Source organism: Pelobates fuscus, chromosome 7 (genome assembly GCF_036172605.1).
Source record: "Pelobates fuscus isolate aPelFus1 chromosome 7, aPelFus1.pri, whole genome shotgun sequence".
NCBI lineage: Eukaryota > Metazoa > Chordata > Amphibia > Anura > Pelobatidae > Pelobates > Pelobates fuscus.
Window position 1 is genome coordinate 202,164,688 of NC_086323.1, and position 17,503 is coordinate 202,182,190.

Below are 17,503 nucleotides of genomic sequence, written 5' to 3' on the forward strand. Positions count from 1 at the left end.
AAAGGGCATGGTATGATACCATGCTTGGAGGAACTGGAACAGCTATGGGAGTTTTAAACGGAATAGATATGGAAGTGTTAAAGAATAAGTTAAGTACTGCAGTAAGACATTTAGGAACAGGATTCCATGCTACTGCCACCGGGGCACCCACTGTTGTTGAATCACATATTGCAGGTCTACAACTGGAAGGTTCAATGTATAACTATTAAGTAACCTCACTGTTGCAGCTGTTGATTTTACTACAGGAAGCAACATTTGGAGTATTTGTGCTCTAAGATACTTATGGATGCAGCAACAAAGATTGGAATTAGAAAATATCTTAATGATACCTAAGACTGATAAATTTAGGAAACTTCTAAAAATGGATGAAACTCTGCGGTGAAATATGAAAACAAAGCAAGTAGTCTGTCTAGAGAATATTGCAAATAATGTCTCACTTTTCTTGTGTAACACAATTTACCTTATATCACGCTTTACCCAATGAGACCAAATTGGCATTCAAGTTTTTCACTCTACCAACGCCCACATTTAAATAGGTCCAGGGTGGATAGCAGGTGGCGAGATCCTAGCCCAGCAGCGGCGGTTCATGGAGTCTGCAGGGCTGATAGTGTCTACGGTGCTGATGGTCCTTTGGTGAGCGCTAGGAGCATCCTTTCTACGGTCCAACTTCCAGCCAGCCTGGAGGCAACCGTAACAACCTTATATCACGCTTTACCCAATGAGACCAAATTGGCATGCACGTGTTTCACTCTACCAACACCTATATTTAATATTACTTCTGACAGTTTGACCTGGTGGTCCCCAACCTACACTGGAGAGTATATCTTCCCCAAGGATAATAAGACGTATTCACTAGAACATTGTGTACAAACAGACAAAGGCTATGTATGTAGACACTCATCTCCTATATATGAACCATGTCTTTTACATTCTGAGGTTAATAAATGTGTATGGAATGTGTACCCAGAGGACTATTTATCTATGCTAGAAATAGCACCTAGATTTGTATGTCTGGCTACTAATGTGCCAGTCGGAATAAGTTCTGTAGATATCCACCTTCATTTTTCAGGATGCATATCAAATCTTACATGGCTCACTAATAATGGAATATCATATTATTTCCATGACATACCTACCATTGATAGTGCCATGATGTATATTCCTCCAAAATTGCCACTAGACGATTATCAGTTACCCATAGAAAATATAACTGCGTTGATAAAAGCTAGAAAGGATATGTTCAAACATCTTAGAACACATGAAAAGGACATTACCCATACACTAGTTGCCACCCACGTTCTCAAGGGCGAACTATTAAAAGTAAGTTTGCAAATCCAGGATGACTTGGCTCATCACTGGTATGATATATGTCCCCCACAGGTGCTCAAATTGTTAGACCATTCTTTTATCCGTTGGTGATTGTTGTATTTGTAATGCTACTTATGATTCTGTACAATTGTTATCTTACCTGTACCCTGAAAAATAAGATTCAAAGTTTGATTACTACTGCCGAGGACAAACAGCTGGATACTCTCCTCTGTGCTAAGTCATAGGGTATCGTCCTGAGGGAACTGTGGTGAAGAACTAACTAAAGTCCCGCAGGGTTGACTAGCAATCCTGAATATACCTCATGGACTTCACCCTATGTATATAGATGTAATCAATAGATTGATCAAAGAGGTGATTAAAGGGTTAAACCCGACACATTGTCTGTATCCAAGCTGACTTTATTTTTGTCACGGACATATACTAATGAACTTTTAAATTTTCTAATTTCCTCTAACCATTGCTATTTCACATTTGGTTCAAACACCCAGAATTGTCTTGCGATTTTCCCGTGCGATTTTCCGTTAAGCAAATATAACTCAGTGCTAAAATGTTATTTATCAGGGGAAACATCTGTTTGTAAGTTTCCTTTTGGTTACAACGGAAATTTCTCAAAAGTCACTTTTGAGAAAGCTTCGGCGAAACGCGTCAAGTGAGGAAGAATTTTGGACTTTTAGACAGGACTAGTTTTATAGTGTATTATTCACTTTTTACTTATTGTATTAAAGTATATATATATTTTTTAAACTATCCAGTCATTTCTCTTGTCCTCCTTCCTATCTAATACTGCTTTGCTGCTATACCTGGGTCCACTATATCCCGAGGTGGGGATTATTCCACCTGAAATTCTCCAAACTAGAGCAGGTCGTTGCTCTAGTATATGTAAGTAGGATCATCTACTTTTACTACAATATTTTTATTTACGTACTATACCATGTGGCGTATTTTCCTCTTGTTTTTCATATAACAAATACTTACACCTATAAATTCAACAACGGTCTTGAACCTCAAGAAATCCATAGACGGGGATTATTCCATCCAGGCTCTTAACACCGAGCTGATATAGCTCCTCAAAGTGTGAGTGTGAATATAACACCTTTGTTCTTGTGGAATTATATCGTTCATACATACTGTACCATTATTTGTATTTTTGTTTCTCTTTTTTTAAGTTACTCCGCTGGCCAGTATTTCTACTAAACGTATGTACATTTTCTGATCTTTAGCGCTGTTCACCTTTCTATTTTATCTGTACATATAAAACAAGGAATTCATAGTTAGGCAGCGGTCCCACCACATACGCTATAAGTGACTAAGAAAAGTGATCCTGATCTGTTTTCTTACCTTTTCAGATATAGCAGAAACCAGAGGTGGACATTGGAACACAGATAGAATACCAGATGGAGACCAATGTTTAAATGTTGACCTTTGATTAGCTATTGAATGTGTTTTATTTTATTGTGTCTTTTTAACATATCTATGCTATGATTTTGTGCATACTATTCTCTTATTTTTAATGATTGTATTGCAATTGAAAACCTTATGTGCTATTGTTGTGTGTATGTATGTATGTATGTACGTACGTACGCTTGCCTGGGAAAGGGGAATTGGCCCATAGGGTATTTGTGTAAACAGAACTGTGCTGAGAAGGCTCCAACAAGGGAACCCCATTGTCCAGTAGGTGCTTGATTTGTGTCTCTGCAAAGTGTATGAGTGGTTGCAGTGAAAAAACGGAAGAGTGATAAGAGAAAGTATGCATTTAGGGTTATCTATATATGTTTAAATAGAAGGGTGGGAAATTGGTAACTTGGAATTTATTTTGTTTTGGTAGGTGTTTAGGTTAAATTGGTTAAATACAACAGTGATATTGTGTTTATCTGGGAATCAGGAGTGCGCTGGATGTGAAGAGAGAATTCTCAGGAGGTGTGTAGGTATTTACTTTATGCCATAGGGTAAAAATAGTCAAGACACCACACTCAAATAGTACTTGTGATAATAGGCACACAGTCATCTGCCATTTATGTTTGTGTATGTCATTGACTGTGTTTTCATTCAAGAACTTTCCAGCAAGGAAATTTTTATTGCAACTCATGAACCAGAAGCTCTGGACACTATACTCAACTGAAGAAAAATATTGCAGCTGAGAGTGATGAGGGTAGGGACAAAAATGCATCAGGAACACCTTGTTAAGTCAAGGTGGTAAACGAAATATGACCACAAAACACACAAAAGTCTCTGAACCCATGAACTGTTCTTATGAGAATACTGAAGCTGAGGGTGATCTAGCTGGAACAGGGGACAAACCGCCGCACTTCTGCCCACAGTCGCCAGGGCTGTATTAAGCTTCAAAACACATCCTCACATGAACACAATATCATTGGTTAATCTAATAAAACATGGTTTGAGTTGTTCATTATTATAAGGGTGGGTATGTGCCTATTTTAGGCCAAGGTTTCCCCTTTTTTAATACATCTGCTCAAAGGTACCGTTCTTGAAAAGGTGGATTTTGTTGTAGGGCAGGTAGTGTTAAAATGGGGAAGATTCAAGATGTACTGTTTTTATACATGCTTGTTTTATGACATAAGTCAAAAGGTGGTTTGTAATTGTATTTATTCATCACCTGTGTGAGATCTCTAAATGTCTATCAAGATAATGTTTAATGGAAAAACATTTTCCACATTCAGAACATGAGAAAGGTTTCTCTCCTGTGTGAGTTCTCTGATGACGGATAAGCTCTGTTTTAGTGACAAAACATTTTACACATTCAGAACATGAGAACGGTTTCTCTCCTGTATGAGTTCTCTGATGTCTAACAAGACCTGAGTGACCGCTAAAACATTTTCCACATTCAGAACATGAGAATGGTTTCTCTCCTGTGTGAGTTCTCTGATGTATTACAAGACTATTGTGATACCTAAAACATTTTCCACATTCAGAACATGAGAACGGTTCCTCTCCTGTGTGAGTTCTCTGATGACTGACAAGCTCTGCTTTACTAGCAAAACATTTCCCACATTCTGAACATGAGAACGGTTTCTCTCCTGTATGAGTTCTCTGATGTCTAACAAGACCTGAGTGACTGCTAAAACATTTTCCACATTCAATACATGAGAAGGGATTCTCTCCTGTGTGAGTTATCTGATGACTGACAAACCCTGCTTTACTGGCAAAACATTTCCCACATTCAGTACATGAGAACGGTTTCTGTCCTGTGTGAGTAAGCTGATGTGCAACAAGATGTGAATGTTGCCCAAAACATTTTCCACATTCAGAACATGAGAATGGTTTCTCTCCTGTGTGAGTTCTCTCATGTATTACAAGACTATTGTGATACCTAAAACATTTCCCACATTCAGTACATGAGAACGGTTTCACTCCTGTGTGAATTCTCTGATGATGGACAAGCCCTGCTTTAGAGACGAAACATTTTCCACATTCAGTACATGAGAAGGGATTCTCTCCTGTGTGAGTTATCTGATGACTGACACACCCTGCTTTACTGGCAAAACATTTCCCACATTCAGTACATGAGAACGGTTTCTGTTCTGTGTGAGTAAGCTGATGTGCAACAAGATGTGAATGTTGCCCAAAACATTTTCCACATTCAGAACATGAGAATGGTTTCTCTCCTGTGTGAGTTCTCTCATGTATTACAAGACTATTGTGATACCTAAAACATTTACCACATTCAGAACATGAGAACGGTTTCACTCCTGTGTGAATTCTCTGATGATGGACAAGCCCTGCTCTAGAGACCAAACATTTTCCACATTCAGTACATGAGAAGGGATTCTCTCCTGTGTGAGTTATCTGATGACTGACAAACCCTGCTTTACTGGCAAAACATTTCCCACATTCAGTACATGAGAACGGTTTCTGTCCTGTGTGAGTAAGCTGATGTGCAACAAGATGTGAATGTTGCCCAAAACATTTTCCACATTCAGAACATGAGAATGGTTTTTCTCCTGTGTGAGTTCTCTGATGTTTCATAAGATTGGAGTGACCCCTAAAACATTTTCCACCTTCAGAACACGAGAAAGGTTTGGGGTTTATGATCGCATTTGATAACATATAGGAATCTGAAAAAATGCTTGATTTTTCAGAGTTAGACTCCTTGGTTCTGTTATTAAAAGATTTCTTCATAGCCTTGCTGCGTGTATTTCTGTTCTTGTCACCTCTTTCTGTATAACCTCTCCTGACAAACACACCTGAAAGAAATATACTGGGAGTTAAAGGAAATCGGTCACTATAAATTATTGTTTGCTATACTTAGAAAAACAGACAATATTTCCTTAATAGATAAGAAATATGACCATCAGGTGTCATGGTGGCTGAGAAGAAATCAAGTATGTTGTGTGCTTTATCCCCTTCACCAGCAACATTGTTTATACTCTCTTTTACTTCAATTTGCTTTGCAAAATTAGATTTAGTCCGTAAAGCCTCACTTGTCTGCATTGATGGTAGAGGAACAAATTACACATCCTGCGTATATATCACATACATTCTAAACTCATGCAGCATCTACTACCTAAGGTTGTGATATTGAAATTGTAGTAGATATGTAGTAGATATGTGGTTTAACCTGCCAGTGTAAAATGGAAATGGTAATTACCATACTTCGAAAAACGGATGTGACGAGACCAATCTCGCCACTGTGCATTGGAGGAGCCTGGTTGCCCGCCTGCTGCCTTTAGACTATGGCCCCATGTTGAAATGCTTGATTTTCCCCTGCAAAGACACGAAAGCCGGGTCATTCAGTGCTTCCCCTGTTTGAGCAGTGATATCCCAGATAGCTATGCCATGGAGCCCATTTGTATAATGAAAGACTATGGGAAATACTATGGATCCATGGCAATTGAACTGTATGTGTGTGTGATCTGAGAGCCATTCAGTAATAATGTGCGCTCAGGTCTGAGCTATCTGTGGATATGTTGAGCTATCTGGGGATATGTTTTATGCAATAGCTGCACAGTTATATATTTTATGTATGTTATTTTCTTTTGCTGCCATGTGTTCAATGGTGTTTTGCCTCTGTCCTTGGAGATAATTGGATTACTTCCCAATTATCTCCAGGATAGAAGACTCTGTGGAACTGGTTTTAGCCATGCTTCATTTGGTCACAAAGGACTACGATCTATCTTTTGAACCACTGGACCAATTTGTATGATTTTGACGTATATGTTTGTATTTGGAGTATGCTGATTCTGATTTTATGTGAATGTGATGCAAACTTTTAAAATGTGGAAAAACTATTTCTCTGCCTGTGATAATTACATTACCCATTGTGTAAGGTAATTGTATCACAGGTAGAGGGGAGGATTTTCAGTGGGAGTGTCTGAGTGTATTGTACGTGTTTATTGGTTGTTTTCCAAAACCCTGTGGGTGGTACTAATGTGTATATAAGAACAATAAACCCACAGCTCTGGCTGTTCACTGCTTGAATCACGGAGCTTTGTCTCGTTCTTGGGGGGGGGGGGGGGGGGGGGGGCTCTAATTCATATACAGTTAGAGCCAAGGCTTGTGCATGTGAGTTCTATCTGGGTATTGAAACTAATCAAACAGAAGGAAGGGGATTTATAATAGCATTAAAGATCTAAAATAGGGGGGGACATTTTTCTGGTCATATTATTATGTTCCAGACAAACACCTGGAACAAAAATAAAATGTTTAAAGATTACTTCCCCTAATAAATTATCTTAAATTTTCCAATTACCTGAGAGATACTGCCCGGCCTAAGCTTTGGACTCTAGTCTAATGGAACTTGGTTCCTGATTCAGTTACATGCTGCTGTTTATTTCTGATACTTGTCCCTTTTGAGCCTTGTAGGCTTCCTTACTCTCAAGATAGAACCTTCTGTACATTGTAACTCTGAGGACCACTTAAAATTGGAGCGTGAAATGCATGATGGCCACCAATTGGAACGCACGCGACTACAGGCAGTGACGCACCATAAATGATGTCAATCAAACAAGTAGTACTCTGGAAAATTGATTTTGGACAAGCCAAAACAGCTGAATATCGTTGGACACACCCACAGGGCCACCAATTAGATAGAAGGATGGCCATATAGTATGAAGAACTTGGGGGAGGGGGGAAGGGGAGGGGAGGTATATGCCGCTTTAGGATTGATTTTATTATATTTTTACTAGTATGGTGTCCCTGAAGAAGTATTTTGCGAGATGAAACACATAGGACCATTGTTCTTGTATGTTATTTCATTTTTTGATATACATAGAATAAAGCAGTTTATATTTTCTGATATATCCTGAGTCTGGCTTTCCATACTGTGGTGTCATCAACCAAAATCTGTTAGGGAACCCTGAACCAGACCCCCAATCATTTTCAAGACTCCATCTATTGAGAGCAATTGAGTTTAGTTCACAGCAACTTATTTTAGCTGTATTACACTATTATATTGTTTTACCTTTCTTTTTTTTTTTTTTTATTCTTTATTTTTGTTGTGCGTGGTATAACAAAAGGCTTGTTCAGCCACAAAAGCAGTCACAAGCAGCGATACATCAAACAGTGTAAACATAACGTGGCATATGATTATACAGCACAGTTTTCGTTTTATGAGAGAACCTAATAGGGTCCAACGCCTCAAAAGTGTATTAAGAATTAGAGAGTTTAAACCTTGGCATGGGTAGGTGCACATCGCTTAGTTTGATTTAAAAAAAGGAAAACAATAAAGAAAAAAGAAGAAGAAATTAGGCTTAGTTTAGCTAGTGAGTTTCATGCACAAATTCTAATAGACTTGTGTATCATTAGTGTAGTACCAGATGGCATTGTATGTTATACAGACAGGGTGTGTGGAGGTACCCGAGGTGTTAGCTAGTTGACGGGTAGCTACCTATGCTTATTCATTTAAAGAGTTTAGGTAAGTTTAACAGCCATGCAATGAGATCACCAGGCTATATAGGGTATGGTGACGGTTGGTCCACTTATAATATGTTGGGTATTATGGGTTTAAGCGTGCAGCATTCACTAAGGGAGAGCACTTACGGGTTATGCTAGGGGTTGCGGGTAACATGCTGTGCCGGCAGCAAAAACAAAGATCTGATAGTGGAGCAGTCTATGCTGCAAAGGTCGCGTGTATTAAAGGGGGCTAGGTTAGACATGTCTGCAACAGCAGGAGTGGAGTTTAAGGTTGTGGTTGTTTGGTGTTGCGTTTGCAAGAGATGAAACATTCATACAGCTTTAGACTGGTTAGCCTCGTATTGTGTGGGTGTGCTGTATTTGCCTAACAGCGTGGCTGTACCTTTTTAGTGAAGTGGTCTCAGACAGGCTTGTATATGCGTTTCTATTTGCTGCCCTTAGTAGTGGGCGATTGGTTAGGGTTCACAGTGTTGGTATCTAGCGAGGTAATAGCAAGTACAACGTGATATGTCGCTGGAGTTATATCTTAACACAAAAGGAGAGAAAAAAAAATATATAACATTACAAGTGAGGGTGAATGTTGGCTTGGTATTACATATATTGATGACATGTCGAGCTAGCATGAAAAAGTGAGAGTCCGTAAAGTTCAACTCTGTAGCATCTATGTTGCTGTTGTTAATGCCAAAGAAGGTGAGAAAGAAAAAAAAAAGGGGGGGGGGGGGGCAAATAACTATTTGACTCCACATGCATAGCAGAGCTTCACCACGGGGCACAAATGATTATTAGATAATGCTCATGGTTCTGGTTGCCTCACGGCAGATTCAACTAATAGGTTAATTTCTACCAATGGTCTAATAGCCCAAAAAAGGTTTTAGTCGTGCGATGCAAACATTTTGAGAGGTGGACATGAACTGAAAAATAAAATAATAATAGAACTTTAAAAAATGAGTACAAATGTAAAGCCCAAGCTCTTTTTCTTTTTTTTTTGTTTTAATCATCTTTATTTAATATTTTTTGTTTTGTACAGTCAGCCACTATATTAGATAGTATTCATTAAACATATCAAAAGCATTTGTGAATTTTGGTTTTAGTTTACATCATATTCAAGTCACAAATGTATTGTCCTATTATAAAAAAATATTGTAAAAAAATACATCATAAAGCGTAATTTGACTGACTTACTAAAAAATAAATACATCTTTCACACATTCATTCATACTTTCAGACTGAGAGATAGATCAGTCCCAGCTAATTATCACCAGTCAGGAGTAAAAAAAGAAAAAAAAAACATAGTCATTGTACATATTGTTACTTCAATATGGGCAGGGATTTGGTAGGCGGGGAGGCCATATTATTTAGGGTAAATAGTAGACATCGTGGAGTCTTGAGTTTTTTTCCATTAATATTGGTAACTATGATCATTCCTTTGAGCAATATGAGTATTATAATCCTTTCCAATAAGACATCTTAATGAAGCACATCTAATGATCGTCCAGGACTATATCAATGTTTCTACATATAGAAGGGGTAGATAATAGTAAATCAAACCCACGGTTCCCATTCATCTTAATATTAGGTCATAAAAATGTACTAGAGTTACCCGTATTTTCACCACCTTTAGTTTATTACATTACTGTTACAGTTAACAAATAGTAGGGGGCTACCCATTTTCATTCATAGATTGATATCATTTTGTTTAACCACAGTTTGTAAATATCTTTTTTAAGGGTTGAGCTCGATATGTTATTGGTAAGATTATTTTCCATCGAGAGTTGGTATTTAATTTGATTAATGAGATGTATTTTTTGGAAGGGAATAGATGATTTCCAGTTTCTGGCGATTAAAATTTTGGCAGCCACAAAGCAGTGAGATGCTATGCATTTAATTTTTTGTGTGTCCAGATTCCAGTTATAATGTAAAATCGCTACAGCTGGATTTTGTTCCAATCTTTTATGAGACAACTCATACAAAACATCGTAGGTCCATGACTATAATATCTTTACAATCGGACATTCCCACCAAGTGTGTATACATGTCCCAACAAACGACCCACACCTCCAACATATATTCTGTAAATGTGGGTACATCTTAGAAAGTCTAGATGGAGTATAGTACCATTTATATATTAATTTAACCCCTTAAAGACACATGACATGTCTGAGATGTCATGATTCCCTTTTATTCCAGAAGTTTGGTCCTTAAGGGGTTAAAATGGCATTCTACCAAATTTATGCCGTGTATATATTTTGTTAAGTGAGAAATAGATGAGCACCATTGTTTTTCTGAAATTGATATGTCTAATTCTTTTTCCCAGTAATCTATGATCTTTATAGGTATCTGATCTATTTCTTTTAAAAGGACATTCGCCAATGATGTGACTTTTTTCTTAGATCTATTACAAAATATGATTTCTAATTGATTAGAAATTGTAGATATGTTATCAATAATAGAGGAGTGTAAGTAATGTTTAATCCTTAAATACGTAAAGATTTCTCTAGATGGTAATTTGTAGGTATCTACGATCTGTTGAAATGATATTAATCTATTGTCAATCATAATATCAGAAATAGTATCTATACCGTGTTCAAACCAAATATTCAAGGATAAATCAGTTACATTCTGCTCAATTACCGCCAAAGAACAAGTCTTTGGTATCTTGTTTACATAACCCAACAGTTTTTTGATTTCTTGCCAGATGTTTAACGATTGGCTAAGTATATATGATTCAATCTGCGTAAAAAAATGCGATTTACCCAGTAGTTCCTTCCACATCAAGATTTCCAATTTATTGGGCATCACAACCTGTGACTCCAAAATATGCCAAGGTTCATCTAAAAATTGTGGGTCTTGAAGATAGAATATGTGTCTTATCATATTTGCATAATAAGTAATAATAATATTAGGAAAATTTAATCCCCCGTTCGTTATTCTCTTAGACAAGACTTTAGAACTAATTCTCGTTTTTTTGTTTTTCCATATAAACTTGGAAAAATATGATTGGATCATATTTAGCCAAGACTTTGGGATTTTCATAGGTACCATGGAAAATAAGTAGGACCACTTTGGCAGTATATATGAGTTTATAATGTTAATTCTGCCGATCCAAGTAGTCTCCAAATTTTTCCACTTTTGTAATTTATAATTCATTTCTTTGATCATTCTAAGAATATTGATCTCCATTATATCCTCAATCTCTACTGGTATAATAATCCCAAGATATTCTATTTCCTTATTAGACCAAATGAAATTATATAGATCCGATAATCTCTTAACCGCATTCTGTGATAGGTTGGTATACATGGCGGTTGATTTCGAGATATTAAGCTTGAAATTGGAAATCAAACTGTAAGATTCTATTTCTTGCATAAGAAAAGGCAGAGATGATTCTGGTGAGGTCAATGATATCAAAGCATCATCCGCATATAGGGATATTTTTAATTCGGTGTGTGCAATGGGGAATTCTTTAATGTTATAATTATTCCTTATAGCAATAGCCAAAGGCTCCAGAGTTAAAATATATAGAAGTGGGGACAGTGGGCATCCCTGTCTGGTACCATTTCGGAGTGGGAACCATCCAGCTAAGATGTTGGGGCCCACTGTCCTAGCAGAGGGGTTGGAATACAATGCCATAATTGCATTACAAATTCTGCCCTGGAAACCAAACGCAGTCAGTGTCTCCCTAAGATATCCCCACCCGACCCTGTCAAACGCTTTCTCAGCGTCTAGAGACAGGGTCAGGAGGGGAATATTGGATCTATTGGCGATGTCCAATATATCTATTATTCTTCTGGTATTATTAGAGGACATACGGCCTGGCACAAACCCAATTTGATCTCGATGGATCAATTTATCGATAACAGTATTTATTCTAGTTGCAATAATTGCAGAATAGATCTTCATGTCAGCATTTATTAGGGCAATAGGTCTGTAATTTTTTTGATCATTAGGGTCTTTTTTAGGCTTTAAAATAGGGATTATGTTGGATTGGAGTAGTTCTTTGGGTGCTGATTTGTTTTCAATGATCTCATTAAACAAATCGGTTAAGGGAGTTAGCAATAGTGGCATCATATATTTGTAAAAAGCATTTGTAAAGCCATCAGGGCCAGGAGTTTTATTCCAAGGTAGTTTTTCAATTTGTTGTTGAACTTCTGCATGTGTAAATGGTAAATTAAGGAACACTAATTCTGCAGGAGAAATTTTTGGAATCTGAATGTTTCCAAGATATTTTAAAACATCACTATTTTGAGGAGTACCATTGAGATTATATAAGTGTCTATAATACTGATTAAATTTTTGTCCTATTTGAGTTGGAGTGGTATAGGTACTGTTTCCATCTATTAGTTTTTCCACTCTATTTCTAGCTTGGTGAATTTGTAATCTTTTTGTAAGATTTTTAGAGGCTCTGTTTCCCATATGATAATAATTCACTTTTAATTTGTTTATATTGATTTGAATTCTTTGTTCTTCTTTAAAGTTAATTAAATGTTGTGTTTGTTTTAATAAAGCTCTTAGTTCCTCTGAGGATTGTTGTTTATTTAAATTGGAGAGCCTGTAAAATTCAATATATAAATCTGCCAAAGATTGTCCATTATTTTTTCTAAAGATATGTCCCATTTTAATCAGGTAACCTCTTGTTACTGCTTTTTGTGTACACCAATTAGTCGAACAAGAGGTATCCTGAGGGCGATTCTCCTCAAAAAAATGGGTTATTAGAGACTTTAAGTCATTTCTATTCTTCTCGTTTTCAATTAGTAAATTATTGAGTCTCCACGTGGAGATTCCCGGATGGGGAACAGTGCCTATTTCCATAATAATGAAGCTATGGACTGCCCAAAGATTTTGCTTAATCCTAACTGTGTGGATAGTTTTTAAAGAATTTGGATTGGTTAAACATAAATCTATCCTTGAAAATGATCCATGTACATTTGAATAATGAGTATAATCTCTCTCGTAAGGGTTGTAAATACGCCATGGGTCACAGAGATTATATAATTTACATATATTACTAAATCTTTTCGCTTGTTTGTGTATTTTTTTTATCTGTTTTAATCAGCACATGGGTTTGTTTATCCAGAGTAGGATTTAATACACAATTAAAGTCTCCGGCAATAATCAATGTGCCCTTGGAAATTTTATCTACCTTGGTCATTAGATGGGAAAAAGTAGTCATTGGATCTACATTAGGTAGGTACAGATTCACCAGCGTATATAGCTTATTATCGATATTGCACACTAAGATAATATATCTAGCCTCTTTATCCAGTTCACAATGAATAACTTCCAATTTGAGGTCATTCCTAAAAATAATTGCGACACCCCTTTTTTTTCTGTCAGTCAAGGACGCATGAATGATTTTAGAGTATAAGTCTCCTCCCCAACTTTGTCTAGAATTTTTAAGCCAATGAGACTCTTGAATAAAGGCTATTTGAATTTTGTCTTGAATTAAAGAATGATATAGCCTATTTCTCTTGTTATTCGTATTTAAACCCTGCACATTGGAACTCAATACTCTCAAAGATAGTATGCTTCAAAGTTTAGGTGATCTATCATCTCAGTCTGACTAACATACATACAACCATTCATTCCTAATTTTCGGGAAGGGCAGGCCGATAGAGGTCTGACCCCTCCCGGAAATATCGCATACCTTAGGTAGAAATTTCTACCACATCCTATGGAGCCCATAAGGTCTCCGGAGTAAATGTAGCGAAACTACATATAGAGGGGGGAGGGCTCTGAAAGGGAAAAAAAAATAAAAATTGTTCGATATTTATACAGAGATGAAAACCTTGTAAATAGAAAATAAATTAAGTGGTTATTTTTAAAGGATAATATAATATATATCTTCTGAAAGTTAAATTTGTAATTTATAAGTTGTGTGTTATCAGCGTTATCAGAGAGATTTAAGATAAGAATGTATACATGGTATAGGTTATCGTACAGTGTTAATAGACCGCAAGGGATTACCCTCGGTATAAGTATAAAATTGTGATATAATAGTGATGTGTTTTGCTCAAAAAAGAAAACAAAAAAAAAAAAAGAAAAAATGTGAAAGAGTTTGCACTAATTTCTATATTGACAATAGATCTGAAATATTTATAGTGTGTTTAGAGATATTGTCAGTATCATATTGAATAGTGTGTGGTAATCAATTTCATAGTCAAACCTTGAGTATCATTCAATATAAATGAAGGAAAGGAGAATAAGGGAGAACAAAAACAGAAAAAGAAAGAATAGCCTCGTACATAAATATTAAATTGAGTGTCTCCCTTCCTCTCCCCTTCCCCCTTCCGCCCTCCCTCTCTCTCATTTCCCTTCCCTTCCTTCCCATTTATTTTCCCCTATTTCTTTCTTCCTTTCTTTCCCCTTTCTTTCCCTTTCTTTTTCTTTCCCCTTTCTTAAGATATTTTAGTGTTTATCTCAAAGAATGGGTTTATATTTCCCATGTGTTATCCACATCTATATAAAATGTAAAATATCAATGTGTAAATCGTGTGTGTATATCTTACAATTCTTAATAAGCCAAGAAAGATTACCCTGAATATAAGTGTAGAGTTACGATATGTTAATAGTGTGTCTACATCAATCGACAGTAAAGAGAGTAAAATAATTAACCCTACTTTGTGTAGTGACTATGCATGTGTAATTTCTATAGTGTCTTTAACAAGAAAAATTGTAAAAAAAAAAAAGAAAAACAAGAACGCCCTAGCCCCCCCAACGAGACACTCTATATTCCTATTCTGTTATCAGATTCTTTAGTTTTAACCATTGTATAAGTTTTATATTCGAATCGAATGTCTCCCTAATGCCTTCAAAAGTGAGGGCTATTTTTTACTGGGAATAGCCATTTATATCTAATGTCCAATTTTCTGAGAATTTGTGTAGAAGAGTTGAAAGATTTTCTTCTCATTCTAGTAGCGAATGATAGGTCTTGGTAAACCTGGATCTTCCCAAATTGGCCGGTAGTTGTCAGATTTGATCTTGCAAGCCGAAGTACTTTATCTTTAAATTCCGATGAGGTAAAAGAAACGATAATGTCTCTAGGAATGTCTGCTTGTAGTGCTTGAGGTTTGAGTATCCTATGACATCGTTGTATAATATTGTCAGGTTCACTGATGGGTAAGTTCATGGCTTGAAAATATTGATATAAGGTCTGTTTTAAGTTTTCCTGCGGTCCTGTTTCCGGGAAATTTCTGAACCTCAGATTATTGCGTCTACTTCTATCTTCCATGTCGTTTACTTTCAGCTCCAGTTCTTGAATTTTTTGATTCATTTGTTTATTTTCGTCTCTGAGAGAATGAATATGAGAATCGATTTTGACTATTTGATCTTCAAAGTTTTGGAATCTTGCCATAAGTACGTGGATTTCCTGTTTAATTTCGAATTTAATTTCAGCAATACTTATTTTTAATATGTTCTTAATTTCAGACAGGTTAGCGCTTAGGCGATCTTGTAATTGAGAAGCTGTGATCAGATCCTTATTATCCTCAATCGTAATGTTTCCCACATTAGTCAATGATTCTTCCAGATTGTGTTTATTATTTTTTGTATTATCTTTCTGCTCTTGTGGGGAGAAATATGTAGACATTGAACTGTCTTGGGGTAAATCTTTTTTATCCTTCTTTCCAGCAATTTTGTTATCTTGGGTTTTTCTTGAGGCCATAATGAAGTCACTACTTAGTTGCCCGGCCCTTGTTGTCAGTTTTAATCAGAAAGCAGATATTTTAAGTTTCAAGTTTTCCACTTAAGCAATAAAGATAGTGCAGTTATAGAATATAATTTTGCCTCAATTAGCTGTCTTCATTCAATGTGAATATATAGCCTTTTCAGTTTTGTTGTCTTAGATTTTTCTTGAGGTCATCATAAAGTGACTGCTTAGTTGACCGGGCCTTGTTGTCAATTTTAATAAGATAGCAGAGATTTTAGGTCTCGAGTTTTCCACTTAGACAGAAAGGATAATGCAGTTATAGAATATAATTATGCATCAATTGGCTGTATTCTTTTAATGTGAATATATAGCCTTTCTAATTTTGTTGTATTAAGTTTTTCCTGTGGCCTTAATGAATTCACTACTTAGTTGCCCGGCCCTTGTTGTCAGTTTTAATGAGATAATAGATTTTTTAAATCTCCGGTTTTCCACTTAGGCAATAAAGATAGTGCAGTTATAGGATACGAATATGCGTCCATTAGCTGTCTTCATTTAGTGTGAATATATAGCCTTTTTGATTTTGTTGTCTTAGATTTTTCTTGAGGCCTTAATGAAGTCACTTCTTAGTTGACCAGCCCTTATTGTCAGTTTAATGAGATAGCAGATATTTTAAGTCTCAGGTTTTCCACTTAGGCAATAAAGATAGTGCAGTTATAGAATATGAGTATACGTCAGTTAGCTGTCTTCATTTAGTGTGAATATATAGCCTTTTTAATTTTATTGTCGTAGATTTTTCTTGAGGCCATCATAAAATCACTGCTTAGTTGACCGGCCCTTGTTGTCAGTTTTAATGAGGTAGCAGAGATTTTAAGTCTCGAGTTTTCCACTTAAGCAGAAAGGATAATGCAGTTATAAAGTATAATTATACATCAGTTGACTGTATTCTTTTAATGTGAATATATAGCCTTTCTAATTTTGTTGTATTAAGTTTTTCCTGTGGCCTTAATGAATTCACTACTTAGTTGCCCGGCCCTTGTTGTCAGTTTTAATGAGATAAAGGATTTTTTAAATCTCGGGTTTTCCACTTAGGCAATAAAGATAGTGCAGTTATAGAATATAAATATGCTTCAATTAACTGTCTTCATTTAGTGTGAATATATAGCGATTTTAATTTTGTTGTCTTAGATTTTTCTTTAGGCCTTAATGAAGTAGCTTCTTAGTTGACCAGCCCTTATTGTCAGTTTAATGAGATAGCAGATATTTTAATTCTCGAGTTTTCCACTTGGGCAAAGAGAGTGCAATTATAAAATATAATTATGCATCAATTAGCTGTCTTCATTTAGTATATATATATAACCATTTTGATTTTCAATATATTATTAGAAAAAAAATAAATAAATAATAATTCGATATATGAATTTTTGCTTTGTAGTATAAATTATATCTGGGAGAATTTATGAAGTAGTGAACTTATCTGAGGTTTCGTCTTCCTGTTTCATGCAGGGTTGCAATTTTGCTAGTTGATATGACTTTGTATTATTCAAAAGCACGTCATGACGCCCCCTCTTCTTACCCCCCAAGCCCAAGCTCTTTTTCAATGTCACATCCGTCTTAACTTCAGTAGTGGCTTACTGTGATCACAGGCAGGGACAAGTACGG

General features: G+C 36.1%; 1 pseudogene; it reads right to left on the reverse strand.

Annotated features, from left to right (window-relative positions):
- Positions 1 to 3,939: 3,939 nt before the first annotated feature.
- Positions 3,940 to 17,503, reverse strand: part of LOC134569297 (zinc finger protein 850-like) — a 55,561-nt pseudogene continuing 41,997 nt past the window's right edge.